Consider the following 17,075-nt stretch of genomic DNA (forward strand, 5'->3'; position numbering starts at 1 on the left):
ATAAAAATAAGATGAATCAGGTATAACAAAATTCCAGTTGAGTTTTAATTAAATTTCGTCTTATTTTAACATTTATAATCACCCTCTAAATTTTTCTTTACCTGTAAGCGAATATTCAGCATAGTAACTGGGTCATTATCAGATGCTCCTAAATGGTAATACACTTCAGCTTTGCGAATATATAGTGTTTATCATTTAAATATTATATCATATTAAACAGCTAATTGGGAATAAAAAAATCATGAAAAATGCTGTGTACATACGTAAATAATTCTTGCTCCAAACAGAAGTGGCTAATTAACTTTATAGAATGCTATAGAAATGTTTACAAGCAATTAGTGACGCTGCAGATAGGAAATATTGATATTAAAAAGCTGGGTGAAATACGAAATGCCTTGTAATTTAGAAACAATATCAAATATTCGTATTAGCTACTTCTTCTATTTTTAAGTCTACAATTCTTCCCTTATCCATGTTACGTCCGTAAATTTTGAAATACGCTTCTATACCTATATCCTAAGGCTATTTCTATAATTGCTAATACTTTAATGAATATAATTTCTGGGCGAGTTCTTTGCTGTCTTCATAAGTCTAATCTAATTTCACCTTCTTTCAAGTTCAGAAAGAGATGTAGAACTTTCTAGAGAAAAAGTCGATAAAGAGTGCTAAATGAACGCTTCGACAAAGATTTTTGAGTAATGGGAAAAGTTGGAGGGTCCCTGAAACTAACAGTGAATATTCAATATACTCATATATCCCGTTACAAATCGTATTTTACTGTATTTCCATTTGCAAACAGCATCGGTGATAGATTGCGAGATTATTTAGCGTGAACTCCATTGATATTAATACTCTCATGTAGGTATTAAATAAGTATCGATTCTGTTTGATACAAACCCGCAGCCTGAAGTAAAGTAATATTTCATTATGTGATATTGATATCATCGATTCGTTATTATACCATTACTAGTTGTTCACATTGATAGGAAGGTAGAAAATCGTTTTAATTCTATACAACGTAAACCACAGTGAATACTATCTCGTGTAGGCCTGCACTACAATGTTGAACCGTATCATGGGTAACAAATTGTTACCTTGTGTGACAAAAACATTTATTGTGGATCGCTTTAGCATTTTGTATCTTTTACGAACTCGAATCAATACTATTCTCGTACTGTGTTTACTTTTAGACTAATCTTCATGAATGTTCAACTGTTGAAGGGGTGCAGCGCGGAATTGCAGAAACGTAATTTCAAGTGTTAATAGTAGTACAGTTGAATTTTGGTCAAATTTTATTTTCCAAAAAGGCTTGCCTAAATAAATTAAAATTTGTAATAATTTTAACGATATTTACTTGCCTACGGTAATTACTAGTGATTTAGAAGTTACAAATTTCAAACTTCACCGTAAATAGAACACAATTTTGAGTTCGTCAAATTTTAGCGATTTAATATGTATACGGTACTTCCAAGTTTCACACACGATTAATTATTTCTTGAATTAAATAGGCAACCTGTATATTAACTTGTAATGAGTTTCTACAATTTCATATTACAATAATTTATGTAATATTCCTCATAATAGATGGTATAATTAGATGCTTCCGAATTCATGCAATGTGTGTAGATTATTAAAAATGATTTGTAATATACAGCAACAGAATGGCTTACCCGAGGCAAGTAACTTTGCAAATTAACGACTCTCTGGCAAATGAATGAAGGCCATTTATCCTTCTAATGGATTTTACACGCTCGCAATACATTTTTTTAATGAAATTAAAGCAGGCATTCCATTTCAATCAAATCACTGGCATGGAGTTATACATAATTTTGCATAGAGGGCCACAAACATATCATCGCAATTTCGCTTCAGGAAAACGATCCTTACAACATTAATTTCTTAATGCAAGCATTTCGTTACATTATCCCATAGTTAGTTGAACTACTCTTTAGTGTATTCAGCACTAATTCTTTTAATTACTTTACAAGTAAATTAAATCCTATCTTGACGAGGGTGCGTTGCTCACGAAATACCATTAAAATTCAATCTACTCGGTCTCATAACTCGTAACGTCGCACAGTCCGGCTCTGTAAATCGTTAAAAACGTATAAATAGTAAAATGCATTTAAAACACACATCTACTGAATTACGAGCCTCGCGCTTGATTTATTCCGATCGCCAGGATTACCTCGGATGAGAAATATACCATGCATAGTAAACGCAGTAAGAATACGATAGTTAAATAACCCAGTACTGTTGAAGTAAAATTGGCACGACCGTGTGTCCATAAATTTTAATTTCCTGAGCTCCGATTGCGCCGCAAGGAAAACAAAATGAACAGTTAATAAATCAAATAGGAAAAAGGGCTTGTAATTCGGTTTCAGTTTCGTATTCCTCTTCACTGTTCTCGGCGACACTTAAATTTCAAAGTTCCACGAAATGTAATTTCGAAAGGAACGGGAGGGATGGGAAGGCGGATGCTCGAGTCGATGAGACGATGCGCCGAGAGATAGTCGTTTCGTTAACGCCCCTGTGCTCGTTCGTCTCAATAAATTTCTTTCATTACCGTCGTCACCTGGACGATCCACGGCGCGATCTCATTTCCCTGGACAATTACGTGTGACCTGTTACTGCGATATAATTTTAATTGGCTGCGGGGATGCACCGCGGCTGCGCGTAAGATAAGCTTCCCTGGCGCTGCAATCGAGATGTAACGAAGTATGGTTGTTCATAAATTCATAGGGGACCTGTCGACACTATCTCTCTCTTCCCTCTATCAACCGACCCTGCTGTTCTACCAATTATTCCCGCGTTTAACATCAGCGAAACGCATGGTTTTAAACGGTGTCACGGACAACCAAAAGCATCGATTATTCGACGAACGACCGTGTAATTTAGTCGCGAATAAATGCGTCGCCACGTCGTCGCGCTCAGCCATAGAATTTATTCGTCGGTGAGCCCTCGTTATTTAAACGGTTTCATTATTTATCATTATTGAAGCGGCTATCGGGCAGTCGTCTCGTGGGAACCGCGAGGTATCGTCCAGTTACATGCTCTAGGACGGATACGGGACGAGATGCATCGTTCGATCGGCTAATATAATGAAAACGAGTAATTGGAGCGGGAACGATTCGTTTTCAATGATATTTTTGCGAATGTTGAAATTACCGAAGGAAATAGATTTGGACTTTTGGAGTTCAAGACTCTGTTAGAAGGAGCAAGTAGAAATACTCAGTGTACAGTCAGACAATTGAAGTTGTTTAACACTCTTTACGTTCTTGAAGGATACGAGGGTTCGGGACATCAAACTTTTATGTATTCAAATATTCATGTATCCAAATACTTTAATAATCAGATGTCCAAACATTTGAACAGTCCATTACCGAAGTAGCCAAATAACCGAGTCGCTAAACCAACAAATAACCAAATAGGCAAACAGTCACACGTCCAAACAGGTAAATCTTTGAACACGTTGTCGAAATACCTCGAACGTTATTTACTGGTGTGTTGTAAGCTCGACTTAAAAGAAATTATTGAAAGATAGAAACACTGTAATTAAGAAGCAAGGACATATCGGACATGTGTATTCTCCTACATACTTTTTCTCCAATTTTCGTGTACTGAATTGATCCCTGAACCTACGCCCGCATGTTCTGGAAAACTCCATACAACTCGTACGTATTAAAATGTTCGTTACCACGTACATGCTTTGAACACTTATACCATCTTCATTCGAAACGCATCGAAAGCCAATCGTAAAACTTGAATTCACGTCAGCGTTCCGGCAAACCACACTTCCATTCGCCTCTCGAAGTCACCTATAATACCTGTCGATCGCTCGACTCCATCAATTATTTGCGCATTGCAATTCGGACGGCTAATGAATGCCGCAGGGCTCGAGCCGTTGAAAGCGTAACGAGACGGAACGAACGATAAAGCCGCGAGCGTAGATCGCATACCCTCAGCTGGTACGATGAATCGTTTCATCGCGATTCATTCACGGAAGTTTTCTCGGTCGCGCGATCGTACGTCGGCGTGATTCGCGAGATTATGCCCTGTTCGATCGTGGCCGAAATCTCGCGAGAACGTTTATGTCTCGAGGCGACTCGCGAGATAACTTGGGACCACCCATGTCTGGATAGTCGATTGGCTGCACTAGGACCTACAGTTCCTCCAGTACCGCGTGTCCCATTAAATCCGCGAAAATAGCACTGATAGCTGCTATCGCTTCTGGCCGACCGTCGATAACGTCGCGAAATGAGTTTGCATCTGCTCGCAGACTCGGTCTGCCGCCCGCGCTCGGTCGAGTTATCGCGCTGGGTGTGTCTGCGCTATAGCTATCGATTAGGCGAGAGCGGATCCACTCGAACGGAAAATGGAATAACGCTGATCGTTCTCGGCTCATCGACGCTGTACTACTGAAACGCGGGATCTATCTGAGATAATTGTGTTTTGTTCCGATGCGTGCTCTGACGCCTCTATGGAAGTGAACCTTTCGACACTTTCGCAACTAGCAGAGCGATCGACTGTAACATGCACCATTTGCAAATTTCAATGAATTTTCGTAGCCGTTTTGCAATTTTTTTTCAAGCTGTTTTGATCTATTGAGGGAGACTGCGGTTGCGTTTGTTTTGTTATACACTGATTGTTTGTGAATTCTGCTGGATGGGGATGAGTGTTATCTTAAAGCGTACAGTGAGGTGAAAGCTATTTAATGTTGCTATTGGAGATATTCTTATATAACGCTCCATTATTATTCATTCATGCGTGTGGATGCTGAACGAGGCTAATGGATGATACTGTTTCTGAGATTTGGTATTCTGATTAATAGAACTGAGTTAAACCTCATCTGCTTTCATTTGGAACCTGATTTTTGGAAAAGTTTAGCAGTATCTGGACAATTGCTCCTTGGTTTATTCTATTACATTCCATCAAAGAATTGGGTAGATAAAATGAAAACTGATAAGTTTTCCACTTACTAACAACCACAGTACTTCATTGCATAGTTTCAGGATTTCATCAATTTTTGTAATTCTTCATATTTCTATACAATCCTAAATATTCAGAAAAGTATTTTACATGTTTCTTTATAAATCATTAAATAATAGTATCTCATTTCTCAGACCACTGATGGCAAAATCAGCGAGATTTCATACTTCAACAAATTTTGTTCCCAGCAGAGTCTAGAAATTAGCTGCTTTCTGTTACCGTTCTTTTCCCTTCTCCCGTTCTTCGCTCGCTCGAAACACAGAGATAGGTGATGATGGACATTCGTGTAGTTTATCGTCGATGGTTTATTTACGAGAGTGCAGTGAGTAGTTCGAGGGAGCATGTTTCCGCGAGAGGAACGAAACCTCGAAATTTATTTTGGAAACGGAAGAGCAGCACTGAACGAAATGCTGCGAGCCACATTCTATCCTTGCGGGATCTGTCTTTCTGGTGTTTTTGTATATCGCTGAGAGGTCCTAACTGCTGAAGATGGAACTTCCTTGGGGATCCCGTGCAGCAGCTTGAATATTTCATTTACAAAAGTAGCTTTGTTTGGTAGCTTTATAAATAATTCGATAAACCCGATGAAGGGTTTTAGTTTTTCGCAATGGACAGCGTCGTAACAGTGTTTGACTATGATGTAGAAATGATGAATCACAGCAGAGAGTACAATAACTAATTGCTCACGATAATTAATAGGTGGTACATTTCGATAATTTTTACTGGAACATATGAGGCTTTTTCCCGTATTATGGAAGAGTTAATGAACTAAAAAGGGAAATTGTCTCTTTTAACGTAGAAGAAAATTAACTTATTAACTCGAAATGTGAAAATGCGACTATGTTTTAAGAGAGAAAGGAAATCGTTACAGCAATTTTGGCCAAAAGACCTGGGACATCCTGTATATTTGCTTTTAATAACACTGGAATGGCGACAATTGCTACAGGCAATCATTCAAAACATTTATGTTGCGAATAAAGTGGGATCAGTCCCAATCAAATGGTATTACTATTTACCATGTCAGTATCTCCATGGACTACCAACAATCAACACTAACGTCATAACGTGATATTTTCTCCTCTAGAACGAATCGTTAGTCCTCCTTGAACCAACCGAAAAAAGTAACTCTTTACGTTTAAACAAAAATGAACGAATGACCGTATTAATCCACCCCCGCGTTTAAACATCATTCATATTCCACGCCGCAGGTTAATTAGCATTTAAATTTCCATCGATTCTACCTTAATTGATCTACTCCGTAACACATTCCGCGAGGTTTATAACCCCTCTTTGAACCACTGTTCACGAAAACCGACCATCGCTTTCATCGATATCATCCCGTTAAGGCAGGTGTATTTTACGATCACAGGTTCGAGCCAAAAGTGATAAATTTAAAACCAACCGAATGTCGATTATATAACCCTGCACCTCCCCATTTTCTCTGGCTGCTGCCGTTGCTTACCTTTGGGGATTATTATACGCGCGTGCAGGCTTCCTCGCGAGCTAGTTTCGTGCGTGTGACGCCTCAATTTCTTTGGGCAAGGTAGCTGGCGCTCTTGTACATACACGAACTACGCCTTCACCGATAAGTTAATGGCGATAAAGAGTGGCGAAAGTAAGTAGGAGGTGGTATAAACGACTTCCTGGATGGAATAAATGAAAAACAGTTTTCAGTAGCTTAATGGATATATGCTGAAACAGCTACGATTAGGACATAAGATACAAACTCTTAAAACACAAGGCAAGTGGAAAATATTTCTTGCTAAGATTCCAAACACAATTCTTGACATTACAGATTCATCATGATTCCACTTATTTATGTCACAAAAAAGATCATACTAAAGCGATGAGCTAAAATACTTCATATTTAAAATTTTCAATTACATTATTTATCGCACTACTAGTTATCCAGTTTCTAGCTCCCATAACCCGTATTTACGATCATTACAAAAAGCATCTCCAACTTGTACCAACAAAGGTATTCGTTCCACGTCACTTGAACGTGTTCAAGATTCATCAGTACCCTCCAAAGCCGTCAGCCTATAAACTAGAACAAAGTTTTTTTTTTTCTGGGACGACAGTAACATGTGCAAGACAAGCTGGCTCTCTAAGGCAAACAAAATGCCAAAGCACCTCTTTCAGCGGATGTTAGCACCGTAATAGTACATTACACTATGCAGGAACGTCGCCAAAAATTCAACGATCTAGATAAGGTTCGCGCAGAAGGGCCAACCCGCGTGAGATCCGCCTCCCGCGATACGCCACGAGGGGCCTCGGTTAATGAAATCAAAGGCGTCGAGATAAAAGTGGCAAGGGCCCTGTTCGTATGTTCTCTGGTCGAAAGGCGAGCAGGAGGACGGCCGATATGGATGGCCTAGGTAAAAGATCAAAGGCTTTCAGTGACTAGCGGCCACCAAGAACGACGATGCCGACGACAACGTCGACCAGGGGCATATATACGAATGAAAGCACCCAGAGGAAGATAGCTTCATCTCCGTCTATACATTTTCAACCTGTTCCGTTCGTTGTCACTCGAGGAGTAACAAAGATATTACGAGTTCCAACGAGTTCCAGAGAGTTACGAACCGTCTTGCAGGGAACGCGTTAGTTTCCCGTCTGCTTTCTCGGGGTGCCGCCAAGGGAATTGGTTGTTACGAGACACGCTTGTCATTCCGTATCCGCCGGCGAACGGCATCGGCGCTTCTAAAATTTTAAGCTGCTCTTTGAAGCTCCCTCTGTCGCAGGTGCACCACTCGAAACGCGACTCTCGCGCGATAGGGTTCGGTTAATTTGATTAATTCGTGCTTTTTGCAAACAAGGGGATGTCTATTTCCGCGAGGAGCTTCTGCGCGGGATTGCCGCGCAGGCTGGGACACAGTTCGCTGGAAACATATAATTTTACGTTTCTAATTAGACAGAGTGGGGAAAAAATTGCGGATTCGCTCGTTAACGTTCGTGACGAACAACGACACGTAGAGGAGAGGGACCGTGGGGATTTCGTAAGCTTTCGAGAGTTCGCTCGGTGCTACTTTGATCTGCGTTCTCTGACGGAAGTCTTTGAAGCGAGAATATCGTGCGAGAACCTTCACGAGTTTCCTACTTGGATGATTACGTTCGACTTCTTACGTAATTAGTATCTGTTGCGGAGGGTAGAGAAAGGGAGGAATTAGATAGCTTCTGGAGCTAATGGCCTCAAGTGAAAGTGTTCTGAAGCTCTTCTGACATTTAACAAGCAGAGTTTGTTAATCAAAAAATATTCTAGTGGGCGTTCGATTATTTTAGTCAGTGGATTTCTTCTGAGGACGGTGTATGATACTTGACTGAGTTTTGCAGTGAGTGCAAGTAATATCTTGACTGGTTAAATAAAAGATTCAATCATTAAATGATGGAAGCGAAAAATTATAAGACTCTGGAATTTCATCTGGAATAGATGAAAAAATAGATAAAATAGTATTTTTATAAAATAGTGTTTTCAGTAAATACGTGGCCGTAAATAGTGTTTGTCATAAATCACTTTTATGCTATACGCGTCAGTTTTATGATATTTCGCTGTACAGGTTGAAATCAATGGCCATTCAAGGCGGCTTACTTTGCTTTTGTTGTCGCACAGTACACATAAATATTCTCACGACTTCGTACCGTAATATATTAATGTATATAAAAGTTTCAATTGCAGTATAACACGCAGAATAATTTTTGAAGAATTGATTGCGCAAAAAATGGCAAATTCTTGACATGAAAGGGCATACATGCAATCTTTTTCACGAAAATATTAAAATTGTTCTTTTGCAAGGAACTACCTTACCACCTCATTCACTCTACAGAACCATTCACCCACTTCTTTTCAATTTTCATTTTGAACGCTTTGTATTTCTTCGTTTTCTAAAGGCAAACGTATATTTCAGTAATATACACCTCTGCCATTATACGGGTTATTTCAATAAGTCCGTCACAAGGAGTTTCTGCATTTCAGTTCCATACGGAACGTAAGAATTCCAAGCCTGTTAATGCTCCACATGGTAATGTAACATGAGGACTCTAAATGAAACTGCTGATAAACTTGCACATTTTCACGTAACTGTTGCAGACATGAACTTGCAATTTTTACTTAAAATAATTTCTAAGCCAATGCATGTATTGAATGACGTGTGAAATACAGGAATTATATAATTGTATAGTCAAAGGAAATGCAAGTAAAAAGTATACTCACTTGTAACCTTAATAACTACATAAATATTTTAGAATGTCCGAATAAAAAAAAGTGAAAGTTAAAAATATAATCACTTATTCATGAATCAGTTTGCCAATAACAAGGTAATAGGTTAATCCTTTTTTCCATGAATAGGGGTCACCAGTTTTAAAGTGACAGGGAAATGCGACCGCTTCGAGGATGCTAGGCAATATTCTTAATTAACACTTGTCTCGTCTCTGTCACGATAAAAGAGGTCATCATGAAAATAATATTGAAGCGATTTCTGAGGAGTTTCGATTCGAAACTTTCCATGGGATGACACAAAATTGTAATGCTTTGTCTTTCGTACGGGGATCGCAGGAGAAGGTCGTCTTAGGAGTCATGCCGCTTTTATAACCCCTATTGTATTGTGACATCGATATTACCACTCGATAAACTGGTTTTGAGTACTGACTGAATCGAGAAAATTGGCTGCAAGTTATTCCAGAAAGCGTATTGCCGTTTCAAAGGTAACACCACCGTTTCGCACTACTCACATGTTCGACCCTAAATATCTATAGAATTTTCATTGCAATTCGTGGCGTAGAAGCGACTTGAATGCTCTGAATTTTATCGACGTCGAACTCTATTACGCTTGACAGAATTCGAAATATTACATATGTTGATTTCAGTGGAGTTGCTTCCTGAAAAGAGAGTTTTCCTCACTTAATTTATTAAACGTTGAAGGTGGAGTTATTACAGTGTAGCAAACAGGAAATGCTCCAGACTCTTAAAATATATCCTCCTCAGATCTATTCTAGTCAGACGTTCTAATAAAACATTAAAACCTATGTTATTGGAACGAATCTGAAATCTTTCTAGGAATAACATACAGTCAAAAGTGCTGCAAATTCTTCAGGATATTTATTTTAGAGTATCCTGTTTTATTTAACTTTGATTAACATTTAATTTTCTATTGCTCAGTGCAGTTTTTGAAAGTTTAAGTTTCACTCTAGAAATAGTTCCTCAATCCTTCTTCAAATTTAAATTGTCGTTGAACTTCTGCTATTAATGAAGTTTATCGTCTCTGCAAATAATTACTTTAGACTGGCGAGCCGATCTACTCGGCGAACTCCATGCCAACCGACGAATGTCAACATTATAATCTAAATGAACCACTTATGCGCATGGATATTTTCTGAATGCATTATTTCCTTTATCAATATACTTGTCCCATCATCAGACAGAATTCTTGTCAAGGATCTGTGGAGGACGTTTGTCTCGAGATCTATCGAACCTAGAGGTCCTTAAGGGGCGCTAACTTTCCAAGTGTTCTTGTTTCTCCTTTTCGTTCACAGTATTCTATGTTCCTCTTCGAGGTAGGCCAAGCGTTAATTTATCACATTAAGTCAATCGAGTGGCAAAACAGTACTCCTGTGGCTTTACTTCAAACGTATGATGTATCTTACGAATGTAGGAGATCAACCTTCAATCTTTAACTTTATTTAAATTCGTATTTTAAGGGGTATGGAATATCTTATTTCTATCAACAAAAAACATTCAATATTTTTTAAAAGGGTAACGTGTGTCTAAATATCATCAAGTTCCTCAAAATTGCATGGGTACGCGCTGTCTATCGATCCAACGAAGAAACTAATTAGTTTAATATCCTTCCGCCATACCAACCCAGTTATCAAACGTTTTTACATCAGCCTCGTCCCTCACACTAACCGTATTCACAGTCGAATATATTATATGAAATGCTTCATCATGGTCAAGACAGACACCTGAATAGGAACTCAGAAAGATCATATCTCCTTTACTTCTACCATTACCAACCCATATGTCCCGACCCTCGAAACCTATTTACCTTTACAACTATCTGATTCATGGCTCTGCCATAACCCACATTACCGAGAATCGGGGCATCGTATACACGGGCCGTTTCGGATCCGCCTTGGAGCAGCAATAAACTAATTCGCTGGGTATCTATACGCGGCAACAGTATTATCCGATAGCATCGTTTCCCGTTCCGCAGTAATGGCAATTCATCAGAGTCGATCGTATAATGTAACAATAAGCGGTAATCGTCTTAGTTGCTCCTCCCGATTATCCCTATCTACGTTGCCCACACCAAGGCTATTAGCATTTGCTGATCGTTGTTCCGTATCAATCGGCCTCTGCTCAATGCTTAGGCCTAACTCTTAAGCGGCGACGGACACCGCGCCCGTCCACAGACTTGGCATGCTTCCTGCGTGCCTGTGTGCACGTCGTGCCTCCACCTATGAATCGGCATTAATTCCGGCCAACAGTTTGCTATCCCCGTTGCACACGGCGCATCGAATTGTGGCAAAGCCCCGGAGTGGATAGTGCAAAACGCGTGGCAAATACGTGTGCACGTAGAATCGAGTATTTGCGTGGCGGGTGGCTCTGCCGCCTGTCCCTGTCCTTCCCTCGAGCCCTCTCGCTCCCGCTGCACCCCTGCCTACGACGGCCGCGCGTTCAAGCGTGAGCACAGAAACCGAGGAGGAATCAGCGAATCTGGAAAGATTATACGTGCACGGTATGTCAAGTTCTGTCGCGTCGGAGCTGCGCGCAGCCCGCGAACGGGTGACGCGCTACCCCAGCGAGCACGTCCAAGAGTTTTGATACCCTTCCCCGTCCCAGGGAGGGTCCGCCGTCGAAACTGGCGCGGGCTCGCTGGCGTCCCCTGACTACCGGCGTAATGATATTCGCATAAATAACCAGCCGTGACGCGCGCGCGGAGGGCAAAGTAGGAAACAAATGCGAACCGTCCCGAGAATGAATAAAGATTTCGAGATATTAATCCTTGGGAGCGCAGACCTGCTGTATTTATTCGCGACGCGCTAGTAGGTTCATTGGGAAGTTTTGTTTCTTCGCTGTTATTCGTATGGGATGATAAAATGTGAACGCGTTAAGGGCGGAATTGCTTTTAAGCACCGAGGCGGAACGAGCGAACGCATGCTTCATAGACTGTCACGCGATAGAATTCCCTGCATAGCTGCGAGGAAATTAATGTGACTGTAACAAATTGTAGAACGCGGCGCGTAATCTAGGTGGCGGGGAAGAAGGTCATTCTACGGTGATAAAACGAAGTGGGAGCGTGGGCGTAACATTTTTCTAACGAGCCCTTTCTCGAGGAAATTGGATTTGCATATTCTTTAGATAATTGTGCGACCAAGTTCCGAGGCTGTGGATCTTTCTGTAGTCACTTTGTCGTGGGCAAGTATATTCGAAAAGTTTCCGAGCACTTTCAGCTGTACATTGTCCTTAATTGTAGAGGTGTTGGTTATAGGTACGGATTTCGAGTTTGTGCGTGAAACCACTTGCGAGAAGCTAGGATATGATCAGGAAATTCAAGAATTGGTCAAAGTACACAACATCAATTTTAAAAACTAAAGAATAAGTTTTTTGAAAATGTTTGTCTATTTGAATGTTTGAATATCTGAATATTTGAATTTTTGAATTTTTGAATTTTTGAATTCTTGAAAATTTGAATATTTGAATATTTGAAAATTTGAAAATTTGAATATCTGAATATTTGAATATTTGAATATTTGAATATTTGAAATTTGGAAATTTTGAATATTTGAACTGATTCTCTTTGATAAAAAATGAAGTTAAAATCCCTTCAACCTAAAAGTCCCTTTTTCTGCGTCCGGCTAAACCCTAAACAGTTTCATAGTCCAGCGAACAATTTGAAGCTTATAGTACAAAGTATAAACTACTCGTTAGTGAAAACTGCTGGAACATGTTTTTAATACTTTTTAATGCTCTATAACTTTCGACTGGTCCGAGCCCGAAATAAAAAGTTTCACGAGACGTTCCCTTGTACCCAAGTTCCTCGCAAAGGGAATGTAACGTTGCAACTTCTTCTCCTCACTTAACAACGTAGAAACGATTAACTTTGTTAGCTGGTTACACTGGCTATTCCCGCGAACTATTACATCCTTTGCGGACATCTAATTCTAACTGAACGGACACAGGTGGACAAGGGTGGGGCGATTGAACTGAAGCTCCGTTACCCCGAGCGTCGAGGGAATTACTGGTGTCGGTGGAATTACCTATGTCGAGACACACGTATCGTCGTTAATTCAGCCTCCACCGTCGTTGTCGACGATTCTTCCTTCCTCTTTGTAAAATATACATCGGCCGAGCCGCGCAGTCGGCGTAAATCATGCGAACGGTAGCAGCGGCACCGACCAATCTCGAGGAGCTTAAATATCGTCGACTCGACGGGAAGACGCTCAGATTTTACTACCCCGCTCGTCTGTTTCCCTCTCCCGTTATACCAAGATTTCGAGCCAGGAACGCTGTAGCTCGCGTAACGACGTATGAAATATTTTCCAACGTGCACAGTTACAACGCGAACGCATTCCAGCGAACCCGAATAGCAATAAGACGAAGGCCTCCCTCTTTGAAATAAACAGCAGCGCTCGCTTTGACGTCATCGGGGGAATTCTTGAAAAATGCTTCCCCAGAAAAAGATGGCATCGCGTTTGCCAGCAAGGCGAACAGAAACACGGGGAAAGGAACCGCTAGGTTGGAAACGCGGAGCTACCATCACGAGGTTGCGCCGATGTCCCCAGCGTCACGCGAATTAGTCAGCCGAAAGGTTCCCGGGACAGAATCTGGTAAATGAAATTCCTCCGATCCCGCGTCAAGTGACTTTGATTTCTACATGGCTTAGTCGGTTCTGTAAGGAGACTGATCCAGCCTCCTGCGAACTCCTCCGAGAATGCCTGCGTTCCAACGTGATCCCCTTTTCGTCCGTTGTTTCTGGCGGACGGGGCAATTCGAGTCGGGAAACAATTAGGGACGACGCGTTTGATCTGTGAACGAGGTCGCTATATCGGAGGACGCTAATGTAGACTAGACGTGGACAATAGAGGGATGTCAGTCTTCGTGGATCGATTCAATTTGAGATGCTATTGCGAGAAGCGGAGAATAAAGTAAGTGAAAGATGTGAAAGACAGGTATATGGAATCACCGTCTATAGCTCTCGGTTATATAATTATAGATTCCATCAGTGTTAGAGGATACTCGAATCCAATAACCATTTTGTTAACGAATCGGTATCTAGTTCGTATAGACCAGCTTTCGCTCCATTAGATGGATAATGTAATCGATAAATCGAAGCTTATCGTTAAATCGTCGTTAGTCTATAGGTAACTGTTAGCAGCAGCTTTATAGCATAAACCTTCCTGCTCGAGTTTCTTCATGAGCTCTCTACTTCCGTCCAGTCATTTATTTCACCGCCCATATTTTAAGGATGAACACGGTTCAACGAAGTGTCAGCAGAAACGTGTAAATACCGTCTGGTGTGCAGAGGTCCACGAGTGTCTCTGTGGTAGTCGTGTAGCTGTATGAGCGTGTCGGTTAGTCGCATAGGAGAGAATGCCTCGGCGTTTATTTTCCAGCCACAATCTACGATGCGTCTCTGTCTGTCCCTTTCTGTCTCGCTCTTTCTGTCTCTTATTTACCAGGTCGCACGATTGCGTGCTCGTTTGCGCGTGCACGCATCGTCTCGTTTTCACGCGTACACGCGAGCTTCGTCTAACGACACTGCACTTCGTTAGGTATAGGGGAGGAAACAATTCTTTGGCTAGGGTATATTCTTTATTACGCTAAACAAGGAGAGTGCCAAGATTTCGCATGATATACAGGTTTTGTTTTAGGAAAAATCCTATTTTTTATGGACGATGAGAATATTCGAATATTTTGAGTAGTCTGACGTGAGTATTCATAGCAAGTTGATTCGGTGGATAATTTGGAGAATTCAATAAAATAATATTTTCACAAGTGTTATAAATGGAACTATAATTTCTTCCCCTCTGGGAGATGCTGTAAATTTGAATCTGTAGTTCCATGTATCAAACAGTGTCGTCTTATCATTCTTCTTCTATAATAAAATTGAAGTTATTCGCAAACGGTTCTCCGTCTAAGTAAATCTCCACGGAACATTCGTACTACGTGGAGCATGAGAGAGATTTGAAATGAAATCCACTTTTTAAATTTCCATCTAAGATTACAGTCCTACGCTCATTTCAAAGATAATCTGCCCAGTAATGCACCTGTAAAAGGATGAAATTATATTTCAGCGGGAAGTATCCTTTATGGATCTGAAACTTTTGCCTATTCTTCGGAGCTTCTTTTCGTACAAGCAGCCTACGCTTCTTTAAGGAAATCCTCTTAGACGCGCCATCCTTCTTTTATCAAAGGACGCAGTGCCCGAAAAACTTAAATCCTGAAATTAATTTCAGATTAGTATAAAACAGCATTCCACGTGAATCATAGCGTTTAATATCCAATAAGTTTCTACGCTGGTATTTTAAACCAGGCGTTTTTATACGCAGAGAAGAAATACACGTGGTCCAATTTATCAAGCTGGTAGTTGGTCGGCTTTACTACACGACCATGAATTATCCACCACTTTAGGTTCTGGAATTTTTAATTATTCTCCTGTTCACCAGAAATAGAGATTATCTCCTGACAAGAGAAATTAGTACTTTATTCCCTAGAATTCTAAAGTTTCGTCTTTTACCGCTCTCATGTAGGTAAACTGCTGCTAAATCCGAACTCCGTTGAATATTGAAATGCAAGTCACGGCAATTGAATTAGAAATCTAAGAATAACCATACAGAACGTGAAACTACCCTCTGAAAGACAGCATTTCGACAGAGCAATTCATATTCTCCGAGCAAGTATTCAGATAGTATCTTCTTCGAGCAATTAGGCTTCAGGTAGGAGGCAGCCAGCTCGATTTAATCCAAGTATAAAACACGCCAGACAGATTCTACTACAGAGGGCCACGTTGCACAATTACATTAAATCAAGAATATTCTGTTGATCAACATTAAAGCTTCTTTCAAAATAAGTACACGAATTCCAAAAAATCGTTAAAAACGATACTAAATATTCACATGTTTCCATTCGTTCTATCAAACCATAAAAATACATTCAATTTCACAAGCATCTAAATGCCTCTTATCCCGTCAGCTGCGCAGGATTCATCTCCGATTCCGAGAATAGGATAAAACAAGAGATTCAGTCAGAGGCAATCGCGACCTCCGTCAATCACTCAATGCCGAAATCCCCCGTTCTCAAACAATTGCTGGAAAAATCTGCTAGAATATACACTCTCCCGTGAACCTCGTTGCATCTCACCCGCTGATTCGTCGATCGCTGCCGGTCACGTGGCTGCACCCCTCGACCTGACGACAGCGTTCGAGACAGTGGATTACTCGCTCAACATCCCCCTATCGAGGAGTCAATTACCCGCAGCCGACAGCCCCTTGTTTCTTCTTCCAAAGATCTCGTTCGCCTACTGGTTAATCGGACACACCCCGCTACCCTCGGCGATCCGACCGACCCTAGACACCCTCGGAGACGGTCTCAGCGTGGGGCCGTGGTAGGGACCGACGTGGTGCACTTGATTTCTGGTTAATAAAACGTTAGGCGAGACATAAAGCGATACGATGATGTATCACGGGGTGTACGCCGAGGCAGGGTGAGTGGCTCCGAGGCTACGTGTTGCGGCCGAGGGGGATGCGCCTCGGCACGGCGCCTACGGGGCGGAAGAGGGGGAGAATCAACGCGCACCCACACATAAAAGCGAGGAACGTTATTATAGGGTAGCGCGAGCGCACGGTTGGCAGCGTGTTGGCCTTACATCGTGCGCCCTGCGACTCTGTATGATAAGGTCTGTCGTGTACGTGTGTTTAGGTCTCCCTGTGCGCGCGAACGGGTGAGAAGCGTAATGGGTTGAAGAGAGCCGAAAGGGCGCAGTCGCGAAGCCGGAGCCATCCTCGACCCCCGGCGGGCAGCGGTGCCAGCGCCGGCGTCCTCGTCGTCAACATCCTACCGGCTCTCGAAGAGACTGAGTTCGTCTCGC

The sequence above is a fragment of the Calliopsis andreniformis genome, chromosome 9, assembly GCF_051401765.1.
Source record: "Calliopsis andreniformis isolate RMS-2024a chromosome 9, iyCalAndr_principal, whole genome shotgun sequence".
In the NCBI taxonomy this organism is placed as follows: Eukaryota; Metazoa; Arthropoda; class Insecta; order Hymenoptera; family Andrenidae; genus Calliopsis; species Calliopsis andreniformis.